The 18404-nt window shown below is 43.8% G+C and overlaps 8 non-coding genes and 2 pseudogenes across 8 annotated transcripts; all 10 read left to right on the top strand.

Annotated features, from left to right (window-relative positions):
• Positions 1-763: 763 nt before the first annotated feature.
• LOC141207687 (U2 spliceosomal RNA) lies at positions 764-954 on the top strand. Its single transcript, XR_012278015.1, has one exon. It is a non-coding gene; the product is annotated as a U2 spliceosomal RNA (small nuclear RNA).
• A 1115-nt stretch (positions 955-2069) lies between these two features.
• On the top strand, positions 2070-2260 carry LOC141207686 (U2 spliceosomal RNA). Its single transcript, XR_012278014.1, has one exon. It is a non-coding gene; the product is annotated as a U2 spliceosomal RNA (small nuclear RNA).
• A 1115-nt stretch (positions 2261-3375) lies between these two features.
• On the top strand, positions 3376-3566 carry LOC141207131 (U2 spliceosomal RNA). The gene has a single exon (XR_012277554.1). It is a non-coding gene; the product is annotated as a U2 spliceosomal RNA (small nuclear RNA).
• Positions 3567-4681: 1115 nt separating this feature from the next.
• Positions 4682-4872, top strand: LOC141207685 (U2 spliceosomal RNA). Its single transcript, XR_012278013.1, has one exon. It is a non-coding gene; the product is annotated as a U2 spliceosomal RNA (small nuclear RNA).
• A 1115-nt stretch (positions 4873-5987) lies between these two features.
• On the top strand, positions 5988-6178 carry LOC141207215 (U2 spliceosomal RNA). The gene has a single exon (XR_012277636.1). It is a non-coding gene; the product is annotated as a U2 spliceosomal RNA (small nuclear RNA).
• Positions 6179-7293: 1115 nt separating this feature from the next.
• Positions 7294-7484, top strand: LOC141207683 (U2 spliceosomal RNA). Its single transcript, XR_012278012.1, has one exon. It is a non-coding gene; the product is annotated as a U2 spliceosomal RNA (small nuclear RNA).
• Positions 7485-8599: 1115 nt separating this feature from the next.
• LOC141207682 (U2 spliceosomal RNA) lies at positions 8600-8790 on the top strand. Its single transcript, XR_012278011.1, has one exon. It is a non-coding gene; the product is annotated as a U2 spliceosomal RNA (small nuclear RNA).
• Positions 8791-9905: 1115 nt separating this feature from the next.
• Positions 9906-10096, top strand: LOC141207681 (U2 spliceosomal RNA). The gene has a single exon (XR_012278010.1). It is a non-coding gene; the product is annotated as a U2 spliceosomal RNA (small nuclear RNA).
• A 6387-nt stretch (positions 10097-16483) lies between these two features.
• On the top strand, positions 16484-16684 carry LOC141207310 (U2 spliceosomal RNA; annotated as a pseudogene).
• Positions 16685-17803: 1119 nt separating this feature from the next.
• LOC141207356 (U2 spliceosomal RNA) lies at positions 17804-17881 on the top strand (annotated as a pseudogene).
• Positions 17882-18404: the final 523 nt, after the last annotated feature.

Raw genomic sequence — 18404 nt, 5'->3', positions numbered from 1 at the left:
ACACACCATCTATTTAGCAAATGCCCTTGTTATCAACAGCAGCCTTTTAAACTCACCTGAGCTAACAGGTATGTGCGCTGGTTACTCTGCTGCGCTTAAAATTTCTTTTTTGGTTTGCTACAATGCCTTTTCTGAAACGTTGTCTCCTTCTGCTGGAACACTGACTTCTTTCATTTAATGTCTGCAGACTATAAAAGAGAACCCAACCCAAAAAGTTTGGTTGATTAGTCTGTGGCATTCTGTTAAACTGTTGCTTATGGCGGTCTCTGTGAGCTTCTCAGCGACATTCAGCCAGCCAGGTATCCTGCCTGCAGTAGATGGAATGTGGCAATGGAACGCTGGCTGCGCGTGTCATAATAGGCTCTGAGCCTTTATATACCTGTGCACAGCAGCAGCCACCTTCAGTCTGCTGCTGGACAGCCAGCAGCAGCAGCAGCAGGAGAGGTATGTAATCAGGAGCCCTCCTGCTAAGGGTAGACAGCTGCTCGTTCCACCCCACCCCCCGCCTTAATTGGTTCTCCTCCCTTCCAACGGTGTTGAGGCGGGTGGGAACAGCAGGGGGTGAAGGTGCTGTGTTTAAAGAGGTGGAGTTATGCAGATCTAAAACGCGTGGATTGCAGCAGCAGCAAGCCGAAAAGTGCAGGCATGTAAGGGATCTAGAGGTTGACAACATGTCTTCTTAACGGGAGTCCAGGAGCTCATCTCCACAAATGGACTTTTCAGGATCCTTGGGTGGCTCCGTAGTTTGAAACCAATTCTGGTTATCGCTTCTCGGCCTTTTGGCTAAGATCAAGTGTAGTATCTGTTCTTATCAGTTTAATATCTGATACGTCCCCTATCTGGGGACCATATATTAAATGGATTTTTAGAACAGGGAGATGGAAAAAGAGCTTGCTCTGTCCACTCCACGCATTGACCTGGTATTGCAGTATCTCCAGGACCGGTGCACCCCTTCTTTAATGCAGTTTCTAAAATCAGAAAGAATTGAATTCAATGTTTTTTGTTCATTTTGCTTGTTTGTCGGATTTTGGGATGGACTCTTTGGCTTTGCTTTTCTTCTCCTCATTGGATTTTTCATGTTCAAAGTTGCAGAAGCCAGATTACAAGCTCATTTTGGTTCAACTTCAGCAACTGTGCATTGCATTGCCATGTAATGTGATGCAATGCTATCTTTCTAGCTCTCCCTTTTTACTTCCTTTTGGATAAACAGACATATTAGGCAAGCATTTTGGAGCTTTCACCTAAATAACTACAGGTGGTGAGATAAGCTGCACAATATAATTGACCTTTCAGTATATTGTTGCACACACACCATCTATTTAGCAAATGCCCTTGTTATCAACAGCAGCCTTTTAAACTCACCTGAGCTAACAGGTATGTGCGCTGGTTACTCTGCTGCGCTTAAAATTTCTTTTTTGGTTTGCTACAATGCCTTTTTTGAAACGTTGTCTCCTTCTGCTGGAACACTGACTTCTTTCATTTAATGCCTGCAGACTATAAAAGAGAACCCAACCCAAAAAGTTTGGTTGATTAGTCTGTGGCATTCTGTTAAACTGTTGCTTATGGCGGTCTCTGTGAGCTTCTCAGCGACATTCAGCCAGCCAGGTATCCTGCCTGCAGTAGATGGAATGTGGCAATGGAACGCTGGCTGCGCGTGTCATAATAGGCTCTGAGCCTTTATATACCTGTGCACAGCAGCAGCCACCTTCAGTCTGCTGCTGGACAGCCAGCAGCAGCAGCAGCAGGAGAGGTATGTAATCAGGAGCCCTCCTGCTAAGGGTAGACAGCTGCTCGTTCCACCCCACCCCCCGCCTTAATTGGTTCTCCTCCCTTCCAACGGTGTTGAGGCGGGTGGGAACAGCAGGGGGTGAAGGTGCTGTGTTTAAAGAGGTGGAGTTATGCAGATCTAAAACGCGTGGATTGCAGCAGCAGCAAGCCGAAAAGTGCAGGCATGTAAGGGATCTAGAGGTTGACAACATGTCTTCTTAACGGGAGTCCAGGAGCTCATCTCCACAAATGGACTTTTCAGGATCCTTGGGTGGCTCCGTAGTTTGAAACCAATTCTGGTTATCGCTTCTCGGCCTTTTGGCTAAGATCAAGTGTAGTATCTGTTCTTATCAGTTTAATATCTGATACGTCCCCTATCTGGGGACCATATATTAAATGGATTTTTAGAACAGGGAGATGGAAAAAGAGCTTGCTCTGTCCACTCCACGCATTGACCTGGTATTGCAGTATCTCCAGGACCGGTGCACCCCTTCTTTAATGCAGTTTCTAAAATCAGAAAGAATTGAATTCAATGTTTTTTGTTCATTTTGCTTGTTTGTCGGGTTTTGGGATGGACTCTTTGGCTTTGCTTTTCTTCTCCTCATTGGAGTTTTCATGTTCAAAGTTGCAGAAGCCAGATTACAAGCTCATTTTGGTTCAACTTCAGCAACTGTGCATTGCATTGCCATGTAATGTGATGCAATGCTATCTTTCTAGCTCTCCCTTTTTACTTCCTTTTGGATAAACAGACATATTAGGCAAGCATTTTGGAGCTTTCACCTAAATAACTACAGGTGGTGAGATAAGCTGCACAATATAATTGACCTTTCAGTATATTGTTGCACACACACCATCTATTTAGCAAATGCCCTTGTTATCAACAGCAGCCTTTTAAACTCACCTGAGCTAACAGGTATGTGCGCTGGTTACTCTGCTGCGCTTAAAATTTCTTTTTTGGTTTGCTACAATGCCTTTTCTGAAACGTTGTCTCCTTCTGCTGGAACACTGACTTCTTTCATTTAATGTCTGCAGACTATAAAAGAGAACCCAACCCAAAAAGTTTGGTTGATTAGTCTGTGGCATTCTGTTAAACTGTTGCTTATGGCGGTCTCTGTGAGCTTCTCAGCGACATTCAGCCAGCCAGGTATCCTGCCTGCAGTAGATGGAATGTGGCAATGGAACGCTGGCTGCGCGTGTCATAATAGGCTCTGAGCCTTTATATACCTGTGCACAGCAGCAGCCACCTTCAGTCTGCTGCTGGACAGCCAGCAGCAGCAGCAGCAGGAGAGGTATGTAATCAGCAGCCCTCCTGCTAAGGGTAGACAGCTGCTCGTTCCACCCCACCCCCCGCCTTAATTGGTTCTCCTCCCTTCCAACGGTGTTGAGGCGGGTGGGAACAGCAGGGGGTGAAGGTGCTGTGTTTAAAGAGGTGGAGTTATGCAGATCTAAAACGCGTGGATTGCAGCAGCAGCAAGCCGAAAAGTGCAGGCATGTAAGGGATCTAGAGGTTGACAACATGTCTTCTTAACGGGAGTCCAGGAGCTCATCTCCACAAATGGACTTTTCAGGATCCTTGGGTGGCTCCGTAGTTTGAAACCAATTCTGGTTATCGCTTCTCGGCCTTTTGGCTAAGATCAAGTGTAGTATCTGTTCTTATCAGTTTAATATCTGATACGTCCTCTATCTGGGGACCATATATTAAATGGATTTTTAGAACAGGGAGATGGAAAAAGAGCTTGCTCTGTCCACTCCACGCATTGACCTGGTATTGCAGTATCTCCAGGACCGGTGCACCCCTTCTTTAATGCAGTTTCTAAAATCAGAAAGAATTGAATTCAATGTTTTTTGTTCATTTTGCTTGTTTGTCGGATTTTGGGATGGACTCTTTGGCTTTGCTTTTCTTCTCCTCATTGGATTTTTCATGTTCAAAGTTGCAGAAGCCAGATTACAAGCTCATTTTGGTTCAACTTCAGCAACTGTGCACTGCATTGCCATGTAATGTGATGCAATGCTATCTTTCTAGCTCTCCCTTTTTACTTCCTTTTGGATAAACAGACATATTAGGCAAGCATTTTGGAGCTTTCACCTAAATAACTACAGGTGGTGAGATAAGCTGCACAATATAATTGACCTTTCAGTATATTGTTGCACACACACCATCTATTTAGCAAATGCCCTTGTTATCAACAGCAGCCTTTTAAACTCACCTGAGCTAACAGGTATGTGCGCTGGTTACTCTGCTGCGCTTAAAATTTCTTTTTTGGTTTGCTACAATGCCTTTTCTGAAACGTTGTCTCCTTCTGCTGGAACACTGACTTCTTTCATTTAATGCCTGCAGACTATAAAAGAGAACCCAACCCAAAAAGTTTGGTTGATTAGTCTGTGGCATTCTGTTAAACTGTTGCTTATGGCGGTCTCTGTGAGCTTCTCAGCGACATTCAGCCAGCCAGGTATCCTGCCTGCAGTAGATGGAATGTGGCAATGGAACGCTGGCTGCGCGTGTCATAATAGGCTCTGAGCCTTTATATACCTGTGCACAGCAGCAGCCACCTTCAGTCTGCTGCTGGACAGCCAGCAGCAGCAGCAGCAGGAGAGGTATGTAATCAGGAGCCCTCCTGCTAAGGGTAGACAGCTGCTCGTTCCACCCCACCCCCCGCCTTAATTGGTTCTCCTCCCTTCCAACGGTGTTGAGGCGGGTGGGAACAGCAGGGGGTGAAGGTGCTGTGTTTAAAGAGGTGGAGTTATGCAGATCTAAAACGCGTGGATTGCAGCAGCAGCAAGCCGAAAAGTGCAGGCATGTAAGGGATCTAGAGGTTGACAACATGTCTTCTTAACGGGAGTCCAGGAGCTCATCTCCACAAATGGACTTTTCAGGATCCTTGGGTGGCTCCGTAGTTTGAAACCAATTCTGGTTATCGCTTCTCGGCCTTTTGGCTAAGATCAAGTGTAGTATCTGTTCTTATCAGTTTAATATCTGATACGTCCCCTATCTGGGGACCATATATTAAATGGATTTTTAGAACAGGGAGATGGAAAAAGAGCTTGCTCTGTCCACTCCACGCATTGACCTGGTATTGCAGTATCTCCAGGACCGGTGCACCCCTTCTTTAATGCAGTTTCTAAAATCAGAAAGAATTGAATTCAATGTTTTTTGTTCATTTTGCTTGTTTGTCGGATTTTGGGATGGACTCTTTGGCTTTGCTTTTCTTCTCCTCATTGGATTTTTCATGTTCAAAGTTGCAGAAGCCAGATTACAAGCTCATTTTGGTTCAACTTCAGCAACTGTGCATTGCATTGCCATGTAATGTGATGCAATGCTATCTTTCTAGCTCTCCCTTTTTACTTCCTTTTGGATAAACAGACATATTAGGCAAGCATTTTGGAGCTTTCACCTAAATAACTACAGGTGGTGAGATAAGCTGCACAATATAATTGACCTTTCAGTATATTGTTGCACACACACCATCTATTTAGCAAATGCCCTTGTTATCAACAGCAGCCTTTTAAACTCACCTGAGCTAACAGGTATGTGCGCTGGTTACTCTGCTGCGCTTAAAATTTCTTTTTTGGTTTGCTACAATGCCTTTTCTGAAACGTTGTCTCCTTCTGCTGGAACACTGACTTCTTTCATTTAATGCCTGCAGACTATAAAAGAGAACCCAACCCAAAAAGTTTGGTTGATTAGTCTGTGGCATTCTGTTAAACTGTTGCTTATGGCGGTCTCTGTGAGCTTCTCAGCGACATTCAGCCAGCCAGGTATCCTGCCTGCAGTAGATGGAATGTGGCAATGGAACGCTGGCTGCGCGTGTCATAATAGGCTCTGAGCCTTTATATACCTGTGCACAGCAGCAGCCACCTTCAGTCTGCTGCTGGACAGCCAGCAGCAGCAGCAGCAGGAGAGGTATGTAATCAGGAGCCCTCCTGCTAAGGGTAGACAGCTGCTCGTTCCACCCCACCCCCCGCCTTAATTGGTTCTCCTCCCTTCCAACGGTGTTGAGGCGGGTGGGAACAGCAGGGGGTGAAGGTGCTGTGTTTAAAGAGGTGGAGTTATGCAGATCTAAAACGCGTGGATTGCAGCAGCAGCAAGCCGAAAAGTGCAGGCATGTAAGGGATCTAGAGGTTGACAACATGTCTTCTTAACGGGAGTCCAGGAGCTCATCTCCACAAATGGACTTTTCAGGATCCTTGGGTGGCTCCGTAGTTTGAAACCAATTCTGGTTATCGCTTCGCGGCCTTTTGGCTAAGATCAAGTGTAGTATCTGTTCTTATCAGTTTAATATCTGATACGTCCCCTATCTGGGGACCATATATTAAATGGATTTTTAGAACAGGGAGATGGAAAAAGAGCTTGCTCTGTCCACTCCACGCATTGACCTGGTATTGCAGTATCTCCAGGACCGGTGCACACCTTCTTTAATGCAGTTTCTAAAATCAGAAAGAATTGAATTCAATGTTTTTTGTTCATTTTGCTTGTTTGTCGGATTTTGGGATGGACTCTTTGGCTTTGCTTTTCTTCTCCTCATTGGATTTTTCATGTTCAAAGTTGCAGAAGCCAGATTACAAGCTCATTTTGGTTCAACTTCAGCAACTGTGCATTGCATTGCCATGTAATGTGATGCAATGCTATCTTTCTAGCTCTCCCTTTTTACTTCCTTTTGGATAAACAGACATATTAGGCAAGCATTTTGGAGCTTTCACCTAAATAACTACAGGTGGTGAGATAAGCTGCACAATATAATTGACCTTTCAGTGTATTGTTGCACACACACCATCTATTTAGCAAATGCCCTTGTTATCAACAGCAGCCTTTTAAACTCACCTGAGCTAACAGGTATGTGCGCTGGTTACTCTGCTGCGCTTAAAATTTCTTTTTTGGTTTGCTACAATGCCTTTTCTGAAACGTTGTCTCCTTCTGCTGGAACACTGACTTCTTTCATTTAATGCCTGCAGACTATAAAAGAGAACCCAAGCCAAAAAGTTTGGTTGATTAGTCTGTGGCATTCTGTTAAACTGTTGCTTATGGCGGTCTCTGTGAGCTTCTCAGCGACATTCAGCCAGCCAGGTATCCTGCCTGCAGTAGATGGAATGTGGCAATGGAACGCTGGCTGCGCGTGTCATAATAGGCTCTGAGCCTTTATATACCTGTGCACAGCAGCAGCCACCTTCAGTCTGCTGCTGGACAGCCAGCAGCAGCAGCAGCAGGAGAGGTATGTAATCAGGAGCCCTCCTGCTAAGGGTAGACAGCTGCTCGTTCCACCCCACCCCCCGCCTTAATTGGTTCTCCTCCCTTCCAACGGTGTTGAGGCGGGTGGGAACAGCAGGGGGTGAAGGTGCTGTGTTTAAAGAGGTGGAGTTATGCAGATCTAAAACGCGTGGATTGCAGCAGCAGCAAGCCGAAAAGTGCAGGCATGTAAGGGATCTAGAGGTTGACAACATGTCTTCTTAATGGGAGTCCAGGAGCTCATCTCCACAAATGGACTTTTCAGGATCCTTGGGTGGCTCCGTAGTTTGAAACCAATTCTGGTTATCGCTTCTCGGCCTTTTGGCTAAGATCAAGTGTAGTATCTGTTCTTATCAGTTTAATATCTGATACGTCCCCTATCTGGGGACCATATATTAAATGGATTTTTAGAACAGGGAGATGGAAAAAGAGCTTGCTCTGTCCACTCCACGCATTGACCTGGTATTGCAGTATCTCCAGGACCGGTGCACCCCTTCTTTAATGCAGTTTCTAAAATCAGAAAGAATTGAATTCAATGTTTTTTGTTCATTTTGCTTGTTTGTCGGATTTTGGGATGGACTCTTTGGCTTTGCTTTTCTTCTCCTCATTGGATTTTTCATGTTCAAAGTTGCAGAAGCCAGATTACAAGCTCATTTTGGTTCAACTTCAGCAACTGTGCATTGCATTGCCATGTAATGTGATGCAATGCTATCTTTCTAGCTCTCCCTTTTTACTTCCTTTTGGATAAACAGACATATTAGGCAAGCATTTTGGAGCTTTCACCTAAATAACTACAGGTGGTGAGATAAGCTGCACAATATAATTAACCTTTCAGTATATTGTTGCACACACACCATCTATTTAGCAAATGCCCTTGTTATCAACAGCAGCCTTTTAAACTCACCTGAGCTAACAGGTATGTGCGCTGGTTACTCTGCTGCGCTTAAAATTTCTTTTTTGGTTTGCTACAATGCCTTTTCTGAAACGTTGTCTCCTTCTGCTGGAACACTGACTTCTTTCATTTAATGCCTGCAGACTATAAAAGAGAACCCAACCCAAAAAGTTTGGTTGATTAGTCTGTGGCATTCTGTTAAACTGTTGCTTATGGCGGTCTCTGTGAGCTTCTCAGCGACATTCAGCCAGCCAGGTATCCTGCCTGCAGTAGATGGAATGTGGCAATGGAACGCTGGCTGCGCGTGTCATAATAGGCTCTGAGCCTTTATATACCTGTGCACAGCAGCAGCCACCTTCAGTCTGCTGCTGGACAGCCAGCAGCAGCAGCAGCAGGAGAGGTATGTAATCAGGAGCCCTCCTGCTAAGGGTAGACAGCTGCTCGTTCCACCCCACCCCCCGCCTTAATTGGTTCTCCTCCCTTCCAACGGTGTTGAGGCGGGTGGGAACAGCAGGGGGTGAAGGTGCTGTGTTTAAAGAGGTGGAGTTATGCAGATCTAAAACGCGTGGATTGCAGCAGCAGCAAGCCGAAAAGTGCAGGCATGTAAGGGATCTAGAGGTTGACAACATGTCTTCTTAACGGGAGTCCAGGAGCTCATCTCCACAAATGGACTTTTCAGGATCCTTGGGTGGCTCCGTAGTTTGAAACCAATTCTGGTTATCGCTTCTCGGCCTTTTGGCTAAGATCAAGTGTAGTATCTGTTCTTATCAGTTTAATATCTGATACGTCCCCTATCTGGGGACCATATATTAAATGGATTTTTAGAACAGGGAGATGGAAAAAGAGCTTGCTCTGTCCACTCCACGCATTGACCTGGTATTGCAGTATCTCCAGGACCGGTGCACCCCTTCTTTAATGCAGTTTCTAAAATCAGAAAGAATTGAATTCAATGTTTTTTGTTCATTTTGCTTGTTTGTCGGATTTTGGGATGGACTCTTTGGCTTTGCTTTTCTTCTCCTCATTGGATTTTTCATGTTCAAAGTTGCAGAAGCCAGATTACAAGCTCATTTTGGTTCAACTTCAGCAACTGTGCATTGCATTGCCATGTAATGTGATGCAATGCTATCTTTCTAGCTCTCCCTTTTTACTTCCTTTTGGATAAACAGACATATTAGGCAAGCATTTTGGAGCTTTCACCTAAATAACTACAGGTGGTGAGATAAGCTGCACAATATAATTGACCTTTCAGTATATTGTTGCACACACACCATCTATTTAGCAAATGCCCTTGTTATCAACAGCAGCCTTTTAAACTCACCTGAGCTAACGGGTATGTGCGCTGGTTACTCTGCTGCGCTTAAAATTTCTTTTTTGGTTTGCTACAATGCCTTTTCTGAAACGTTGTCTCCTTCTGCTGGAACACTGACTTCTTTCATTTAATGCCTGCAGACTATAAAAGAGAACCCAACCCAAAAAGTTTGGTTGATTAGTCTGTGGCATTCTGTTAAACTGTTGCTTATGGCGGTCTCTGTGAGCTTCTCAGCGACATTCAGCCAGCCAGGTATCCTGCCTGCAGTAGATGGAATGTGGCAATGGAACGCTGGCTGCGCGTGTCATAATAGGCTCTGAGCCTTTATATACCTGTGCACAGCAGCAGCCACCTTCAGTCTGCTGCTGGACAGCCAGCAGCAGCAGCAGCAGGAGAGGTATGTAATCAGGAGCCCTCCTGCTAAGGGTAGACAGCTGCTCGTTCCACCCCACCCCCCGCCTTAATTGGTTCTCCTCCCTTCCAACGGTGTTGAGGCGGGTGGGAACAGCAGGGGGTGAAGGTGCTGTGTTTAAAGAGGTGGAGTTATGCAGATCTAAAACGCGTGGATTGCAGCAGCAGCAAGCCGAAAAGTGCAGGCATGTAAGGGATCTAGAGGTTGACAACATGTCTTCTTAACGGGAGTCCAGGAGCTCATCTCCACAAATGGACTTTTCAGGATCCTTGGGTGGCTCCGTAGTTTGAAACCAATTCTGGTTATCGCTTCTCGGCCTTTTGGCTAAGATCAAGTGTAGTATCTGTTCTTATCAGTTTAATATCTGATACGTCCCCTATCTGGGGACCATATATTAAATGGATTTTTAGAACAGGGAGATGGAAAAAGAGCTTGCTCTGTCCACTCCACGCATTGACCTGGTATTGCAGTATCTCCAGGACCGGTGCACCCCTTCTTTAATGCAGTTTCTAAAATCAGAAAGAATTGAATTCAATGTTTTTTGTTCATTTTGCTTGTTTGTCGGATTTTGGGATGGACTCTTTGGCTTTGCTTTTCTTCTCCTCATTGGATTTTTCATGTTCAAAGTTGCAGAAGCCAGATTACAAGCTCATTTTGGTTCAACTTCAGCAACTGTGCATTGCATTGCCATGTAATGTGATGCAATGCTATCTTTCTAGCTCTCCCTTTTTACTTCCTTTTGGATAAACAGACATATTAGGCAAGCATTTTGGAGCTTTCACCTAAATAACTACAGGTGGTGAGATAAGCTGCACAATATAATTGACCTTTCAGTATATTGTTGCACACACACCATCTATTTAGCAAATGCCCTTGTTATCAACAGCAGCCTTTTAAACTCACCTGAGCTAACGGGTATGTGCGCTGGTTACTCTGCTGCGCTTAAAATTTCTTTTTTGGTTTGCTACAATGCCTTTTCTGAAACGTTGTCTCCTTCTGCTGGAACACTGACTTCTTTCATTTAATGCCTGCAGACTATAAAAGAGAACCCAACCCAAAAAGTTTGGTTGATTAGTCTGTGGCATTCTGTTAAACTGTTGCTTATGGCGGTCTCTGTGAGCTTCTCAGCGACATTCAGCCAGCCAGGTATCCTGCCTGCAGTAGATGGAATGTGGCAATGGAACGCTGGCTGCGCGTGTCATAATAGGCTCTGAGCCTTTATATACCTGTGCACAGCAGCAGCCACCTTCAGTCTGCTGCTGGACAGCCAGCAGCAGCAGCAGCAGGAGAGGTATGTAATCAGGAGCCCTCCTGCTAAGGGTAGACAGCTGCTCGTTCCACCCCACCCCCCGCCTTAATTGGTTCTCCTCCCTTCCAACGGTGTTGAGGCGGGTGGGAACAGCAGGGGGTGAAGGTGCTGTGTTTAAAGAGGTGGAGTTATGCAGATCTAAAACGCGTGGATTGCAGCAGCAGAAAGCCGAAAAGTGCAGGCATGTAAGGGATCTAGAGGTTGACAACATGTCTTCTTAACGGGAGTCCAGGAGCTCATCTCCACAAATGGACTTTTCAGGATCCTTGGGTGGCTCCATAGTTTGAAACCAATTCTGGTTATCGCTTCTCGGCCTTTTGCCTGAGACCAAGTGCTTCACAGCAGGAGGTTTCAGTTGAAGGGCACTCAGGTACCCCTCTCCTTGGCCTGGCAGGATCGTCCACTTCGGTGGGCTTCACCTGCCTGCTGCTATTAGGGAGAGGGATTAGTCCTAGGGTAACGGGCAGCGATCCCCCAGCCTTCAGGTGCTTTATCTCAAAGCTCTGAAGGCGCAGATTGCAGGCGGTTGCAATTTGCATTTTGTTGCGCCATACCATGGAGGTTGACCCCAACCTCGTGCCTCTATATGCGAGGCTTAAGAACACCATAAGGGTCCGCTTTACGGCTGGTGGTTCCGATATGCGGAATCTGGGATATGTAGTCCAGGACGTGCTTGAGAAACTGCTCCACGTCAGAACCAACGAAATCCTTTCTATCCAGGATTATCCTCGACGTGGAGATTATGATGTAACCTTTACTGGCGAAGGTATTTTCAAAGATGTTTTGTCCCGAGTTAAGTCGGTAGAAAATAGCCCTGGTCTAAAAGGGATTCAGATCATCGAGCACGTCCTGGATGAGGTAAAGATGGTGGTTGTGAAAATCTTCTCACCCTTCATAACAGCACCAGAGGTTATTTCCTTTTTGTCAGTTTATTTTAAAAGTGTGAAATTGATTGGGAAAGTGTTGAATGAGTTTAACATCTGGACCTCAAAATGGAAGTTTTTAGTAAAATGTGAAAGAGACCCTAAATTCCCTGGAGGTGTGAGACTTCCTCCAGCTCGATTTAAAATAGGGCAAACTAATGGGGATTTTTTTTTCTCAGGAATGCCACTTTTCTGTAGGTATTGTGGTCTCTATGGGCACTCTAAGGATAGTTGTGGTGCCACTTGTAGAAATTGTGCCAGTACTGAACATGACACAAAGGAGTGCCCAAATGAAAAAAAATGCTCTTTTTGTCGGACACCTGGTCATTTCTATTTTTCTTGCCCTCACAGGTTCAGAGAGGATGAACAAAAACAAAAGGAGAAGTCCAAGACATCCGGGAATGGACGGGCCAATCAGACCACCCCTCAGGAGGAGGAACAACAACCTGGAGCCTCGGGAGGTGATAAGGGCGCTTCGATTAGTAACAATCCCTCCGAGTCAATGACAGGTAACTCACAGGAGCCCAGGAGCTGGCTGAAAGACCATAAGGAGGCTAAAAGGAAGGCTGAGAAAGATCATAAAGGGGCGGTCGGTAAGGCCAAAAAAGAGCGCCAAAAGGCTGACACCGAGCCCAAAATTCCCACTGGGTCTCACGAGAGCGAGGGCGGTACGTGGCATTTGGTGAGGTCTCATAATAAGAAAAAGAATGGTTCCGTGGAGGTGGCTAATAGGGAGGAGATGGATACATCCCCTCACGGGGGTGTAGACTCTGGAATCCCGAGGTCCCGGGGCTCTGCTGCCCCAGGTGGGGCCCCGAACCTGGCTGCCTCCGGGGACTCTGAGGCTCCGCCATGTGCGCAGCCTGCCCCTGTGTTACGACCCTCTGCGGGTCAGCAGGGGAGTGCGGAGCCTCTCGGAGACCCACCTGACGAGGACCTAAATGGTCAGCCTATGGAGACCCAGTGTAACCTTTCTCTCAATATCCTTCCGAGCTACACCCCAGTAGTGTCGGGTCTTAATTTAAGTGAATGTTCCTTCTCCGATGATGAAGACTCTTTGATAACGGTGGATTCAGAAGAGGGCGTTGGTGAAAGTCCAAGTGGTCTGATCCGTCCATCGGATAGGTAAAGTCCAGTTTTTGTTTCTTCCTAACCATTTGTTATGATGGCTGACATTAGTGGTGTTTCCCTCAATGTGAGAGGCATAGGATCCAAGACCAGAAGAGCTACTGTTTTACATTTTTTAACCTGTTTTACAGCTTCTGTTTTCTTTTTACAAGAATGTCATATCCCTCATAAGATTTCTTACAAAAAATATAAGGAAGAGTGGAAACATGGTCCATCGGTCTGGTCTGGATCAAATGCAACCGGATCAGCCGGGGTAGCTATACTTTTTAAGGGAAATGTGTCTATTGATTTTATCCAAGATATTTTACCGGGTCGTATTCTTTTAGTTAAGGCTTTTATTGATGGGACAAGATGGCAGTTTTTAAATTTTTATGGGTCACCTGATAAAAATGAAAGGGCTGATATGCTGGAAATTTTACCTTTATTTATTAACATTTCTGAACCTTTTATCCTGGCAGGTGATTTTAATTGTATTTTAAAAGGCGAAAGCCGACGCTCCGGTTCCGTGAGTAGAAATTATGACAAAACGTCTGGAATGTTAAGCAATATTATAAATGATTGTAAATTAACTGATGTGTATAAAGAATGTAACAAGGATAGCCCTATAGACGCTGGTTTCACCTGGAGCAATTCTACATGTAGCTCCAGGATAGATTTTGTTTTAGGTTCAGAAAAAATACTGCCAGTGAAATGTGAAGTTTTAACTAATATTCTCTCAGATCACAAGGTTTTATCTTTTAGAGTGAGGATTAATGGAAAGAAGAAATGTGGTAAGAAATCTTGGAAATTGAATGTGTCCCTTTTAAAAGATCCACAAATTTTATCGGATTTTATTGAGTTTTATGTAAACTGTAGAAAAAGGAAAAACCCCAATATTTCTTTTAGCTCCTGGTGGGATAGAATGAAAATAAGCATTAAAGATTTCTTTATAAAGAAAAGCATACAAAAAGCTAAAGAAAAGTTTGAGATCTATAATTTTCTTAATATCAGGTTACAGACATTGTACAAATTCAAAGACAATGGTCTGGATGTAGGTAATGATATATTGAGTCTTAAAGGAGAAATTTCAAAGTGGTTGGAACAAAAAGGAAAAGAACTGATTTTTCGTTCAAAGGTAAAACACGTAGAAGAGGATGAGACTTGTTCCAGGTATTTTTTTAAGAAAAACAAACAGGCGAAAACAATAATTGATAACATAGATGGAGATAATAATATCAACGTTATATTGGATAAGGTAAATGTCTATTTTAATGATCTTTTTAATGTAAAAACTATAGACCATGATTTAATACACACTTTCCTGGGGGAGATCAAGTCCACCCTAGATGCTGATGCCCAAAGTTTTTTATCCCAACCTCTATGTGAGGAAGAGATTTTAGAAACCATGAAGAGTTTTAAAAATGGTAAAGTGCCCGGCCCTGATGGTATCCCCATAGAGTTTTATATAAGTTTTTATGATATTTTAAAAGATGATTTGTTTAATTTGTTTTCCGAAGTTTTTAATAATAAGGTTTTACTCAACTCATGGAAGAAAGGTGAGGTATCACTACTATACAAAAAAGGTGACAAAACGGATCTTAAAAACTGGAGGCCGATAACTCTTTTAAATAGTGATTACAAAATTATGGCTAAGATCTGTGCAAATCGGTTGAAAAAGGTGATACATAAAGTAATTCATGCAAATCAGGTATGCGGGGTACCTGGGCGTAGTATCTGGGACAATTTAAACCTGGTGAAAGATTGTATTGAAGATGTAAAAACCAGAAAGACAAAGATGTCAATCCTAGCGGTGGATTTTGAGAAAGCTTTTGACCGCGTATCTCATTTTTATCTTTTTAAAGTTTTAGAAAAAATGGGCATTCCGGGTGGGTTTTTATTGTCTCTTAAAGCTTTTTATAATGATTGTACGAGTAAGATTTTAGTTAATGGTTTTAAAACAAAAGAGGTAGTTTTAAAATCAGGGGTGAAGCAGGGTTGCCCTTTGTCCCCCCTGCTTTTTATATGTGCTATAGAACCCCTTTTATGTACAATACGCCGGGATAAGCAAATATGTGGAGTACCCTTACCCGGAGAGAACGGTCTACAAGTTAAAGTTGTAAGCTATATGGATGATGTAGCAGTGTTTGGATGTGATGTACCTTCAATACAAAAAACGATAAGCCAAATTCAGTCTTTTTGTACAGTTTCCGGTTTTAAAATTAATCTTACTAAATGTAATATTTTAAATGTCGGGGGGATGAGTTTACATGATGTACCAATTGCAGTTACAGATTCCATTACTATTTTAGGTGTTTCTTTTAATGAATCTAATAATGGTTTTAATAGCTGGGATGCGGCAGCACAGAAAATTAATCAGAAAATCTGCATGTGGAATATGAGAAAGCTGTCAATGGAAGGTAAAGTTCTGATTGTAAAAATGGTGATATTACCTATCCTGTTATATCTTAGTTTGGTGTTCCCCCCTCCTACAAATTTGTTGAAACGAATTACAAAAGTATGTTTTACCTTTTTTTGGGGCTCAAAAATGGAGAAACTCAAAAGAGAAATTGTGACAAAGCCAAAGGTTAAAGGTGGGAAAGATTTCCCTGTTTTAGATAAGTTTCTTTTAATACATTTTTTCTGTTTCTGTTTTAAAACCCTTTTTAAAGATAATTACCTTTCCTATTTTATGCGTTTTAACACTGGTTTTCTCATGAGAAGGTTTGGTTGGTTTGAAACGGTTTTATCCTTTCCTTATGCTTTTAACCTACCTGCACATTATGAGATTTTAAAGAAAATTATTCTTGATTTTAATTTGAATAAGAAACAGACAGGGGATCTATGTAACAGCAAGACACTACTCAAACAAATTAGTACTGATGTGACGTTGTGTGATATTGAACGTTATGATGATGACAAAACTGTACACATATGGAAAATGATTAACGCCCCTTATCTTTTTAATGTACAGAAAGACATGTCTTGGAGCTGCGCACACCACTGTCTTCCTTGCCGGGCATTCCAGTACAGAAGAGGTTTTGTGAGGTCTGCCATCTGCCCAAGAGAAGGTTGTCAAGAAGAAGAGACAGTGAAGCATATTTTATGGACTTGTGCTTTTGCTAAAGAGTTCTGGAGAAGACTAATCCCCCTGCTGGAGAAAATGGTGGACCTCAAGGACTTTAATTTTGCATCAGTGTTATATGGTCTTCTGGAATGCCCAACAATGGACCAAAAAATAATGGCGTGGAAGACAGTGAATTGTGCCAAGATAGCGCTCTGGAATGCTAGAAATATTGCTGTTTTTAAACATGAAATGTTACCAGTAGATGATGTTTTAGCCTTTTGTAAAAGTGAAATGTACATATACTATTTATTGGACAGGAAAAAGAATGTAACGTTGGCAGGCAAATGGCTTTTTAACCTATGGAATATTTGAAGTCTTGTAAAATTTGCTGTGATGGAATTTTTATTTTTCTTTGAAGTCCCGAAAGTGTAATGTGGATGTAATGGTTTTATTTCTGTAATTTGTTAAATTTTAAATAAACGGTTTTTATCCCCATGTGGGGGATAGCCAAATTAAAAAAAAAAAAATCTGTTCTTATCAGTTTAATATCTGATACGTCCCCTATCTGGGGACCATATATTAAATGGATTTTTAGAACAGGGAGATGGAAAAAGAGCTTGCTCTGTCCACTCCACGCATTGACCTGGTATTGCAGTATCTCCAGGACCGGTGCACCCCCTTCTTTAATGCAGTTTCTAAAATCAGAAAGAATTGAATTCAATGTTTTTTGTTCATTTTGCTTGTTTGTCGGATTTTGGGATGGACTCTTTGGCTTTGCTTTTCTTCTCCTCATTGGATTTTTCATGTTCAAAGTTGCAGAAGCCAGATTACAAGCTCATTTTGGTTCAACTTCAGCAACTGTGCATTGCATTGCCATGTAATGTGATGCAATGCTATCTTTCTAGCTCTCCCTTTTTACTTCCTTTTGGATAAACAGACATATTAGGCAAGCATTTTGGAGCTTTCACCTAAATAACTACAGGTGGTGAGATAAGCTGCACAATATAATTGACCTTTCAGTATATTGTTGCACACACACCATCTATTTAGCAAATGCCCTTGTTATCAACAGCAGCCTTTTAAACTCACCTGAGCTAACAGGTATGTGCGCTGGTTACTCTGCTGCGCTTAAAATTTCTTTTTTGGTTTGCTACAATGCCTTTTCTGAAACGTTGTCTCCTTCTGCTGGAACACTGACTTCTTTCATTTAATGCCTGCAGACTATAAAAGAGAACCCAACCCAAAAAGTTTGGTTGATTAGTCTGTGGCATTCTGTTAAACTGTTGCTTATGGCGGTCTCTGTGAGCTTCTCAGCGACATTCAGCCAGCCAGGTATCCTGCCTGCAGTAGATGGAATGTGGCAATGGAACGCTGGCTGCGCGTGTCATAATAGGCTCTGAGCCTTTATATACCTGTGCACAGCAGCAGCCACCTTCAGTCTGCTGCTGGACAGCCAGCAGCAGCAGCAGCAGCAGGAGAGGTATGTAATCAGGAGCCCTCCTGCTAAGGGTAGACAGCTGCTCGTTCCACCCCACCCCCCGCCTTAATTGGTTCTCCTCCCTTCCAACGGTGTTGAGGCGGGTGGGAACAGCAGGGGGTGAAGGTGCTGTGTTTAAAGAGGTGGAGTTATGCAGATCTAAAACGCGTGGATTGCAGCAGCAGCAAGCCGAAAAGTGCAGGCATGTAAGGGATCTAGAGGTTGACAACATGTCTTCTTAACGGGAGTCCAGGAGCTCATCTCCACAAATGGACTTTTCAGTATCCTTGGGTGGCTCCGTAGTTTGAAACCAATTCTGGTTATCGCTTCTCGGCCTTTTGGCTAAGATCAAGTGTAGTATCTGTTCTTTTAAGAACACAAGAGCTACGATCTACACTTGACGAGAGCGATCGAACTCGGAAGGAGAAGAGCTTCGGAGCCCAGCTGACATCGGAGAAGGAAGGCGGATATCGGTGGGAGGAAGAAGCTCTAAAGAATCCAGAAGAAGACGAAGACTCGGAGAAGAATCGGGCTGTCCTGTGGAATCTTCGAGGAAGAAAATCATCGAGACAAAGACCTTTCGGGGAATTTGTCCAGAACACGACGGGAGAAGAATCTGCATAGCTCCACCCATTCCGGGAAGAGTTCCAGATCCAGCTCCAAGAAGTAACTGCAGGAGGAAAGCCATGGCAAGCGCTGCGAGGAAGGCCGAAAAGAAGAGCCTGGAGCAGGGGACAGCCAGGAGGGCCCAGCCAGGAGCAGATTCTGACCCCAAGGACTCTGCCTCCACGACTGGCCAGCAGAAGGGACCCCAGAAGCCCCGCCACGAAGCTCCAGCCCTGGAGCCATGGATGCGGCAGACGGTGGCCCTGAAGCTGAAGGAAGTGGATGGGAGGGTGCCGGACTTGTCCTCGGACGTGTTC

The sequence above is a fragment of the Phyllobates terribilis genome, unplaced genomic scaffold, assembly GCF_046119375.1.
Source record: "Phyllobates terribilis strain yellow unplaced genomic scaffold, ASM4611937v1 Scaffold_160__1_contigs__length_4322635, whole genome shotgun sequence".
NCBI classification, from domain to species: Eukaryota; Metazoa; Chordata; class Amphibia; order Anura; family Dendrobatidae; genus Phyllobates; species Phyllobates terribilis.
The sequence above is the reverse complement of the archived record's forward strand: the minus strand, read 5'-3'. Positions and strand labels throughout refer to the sequence as shown.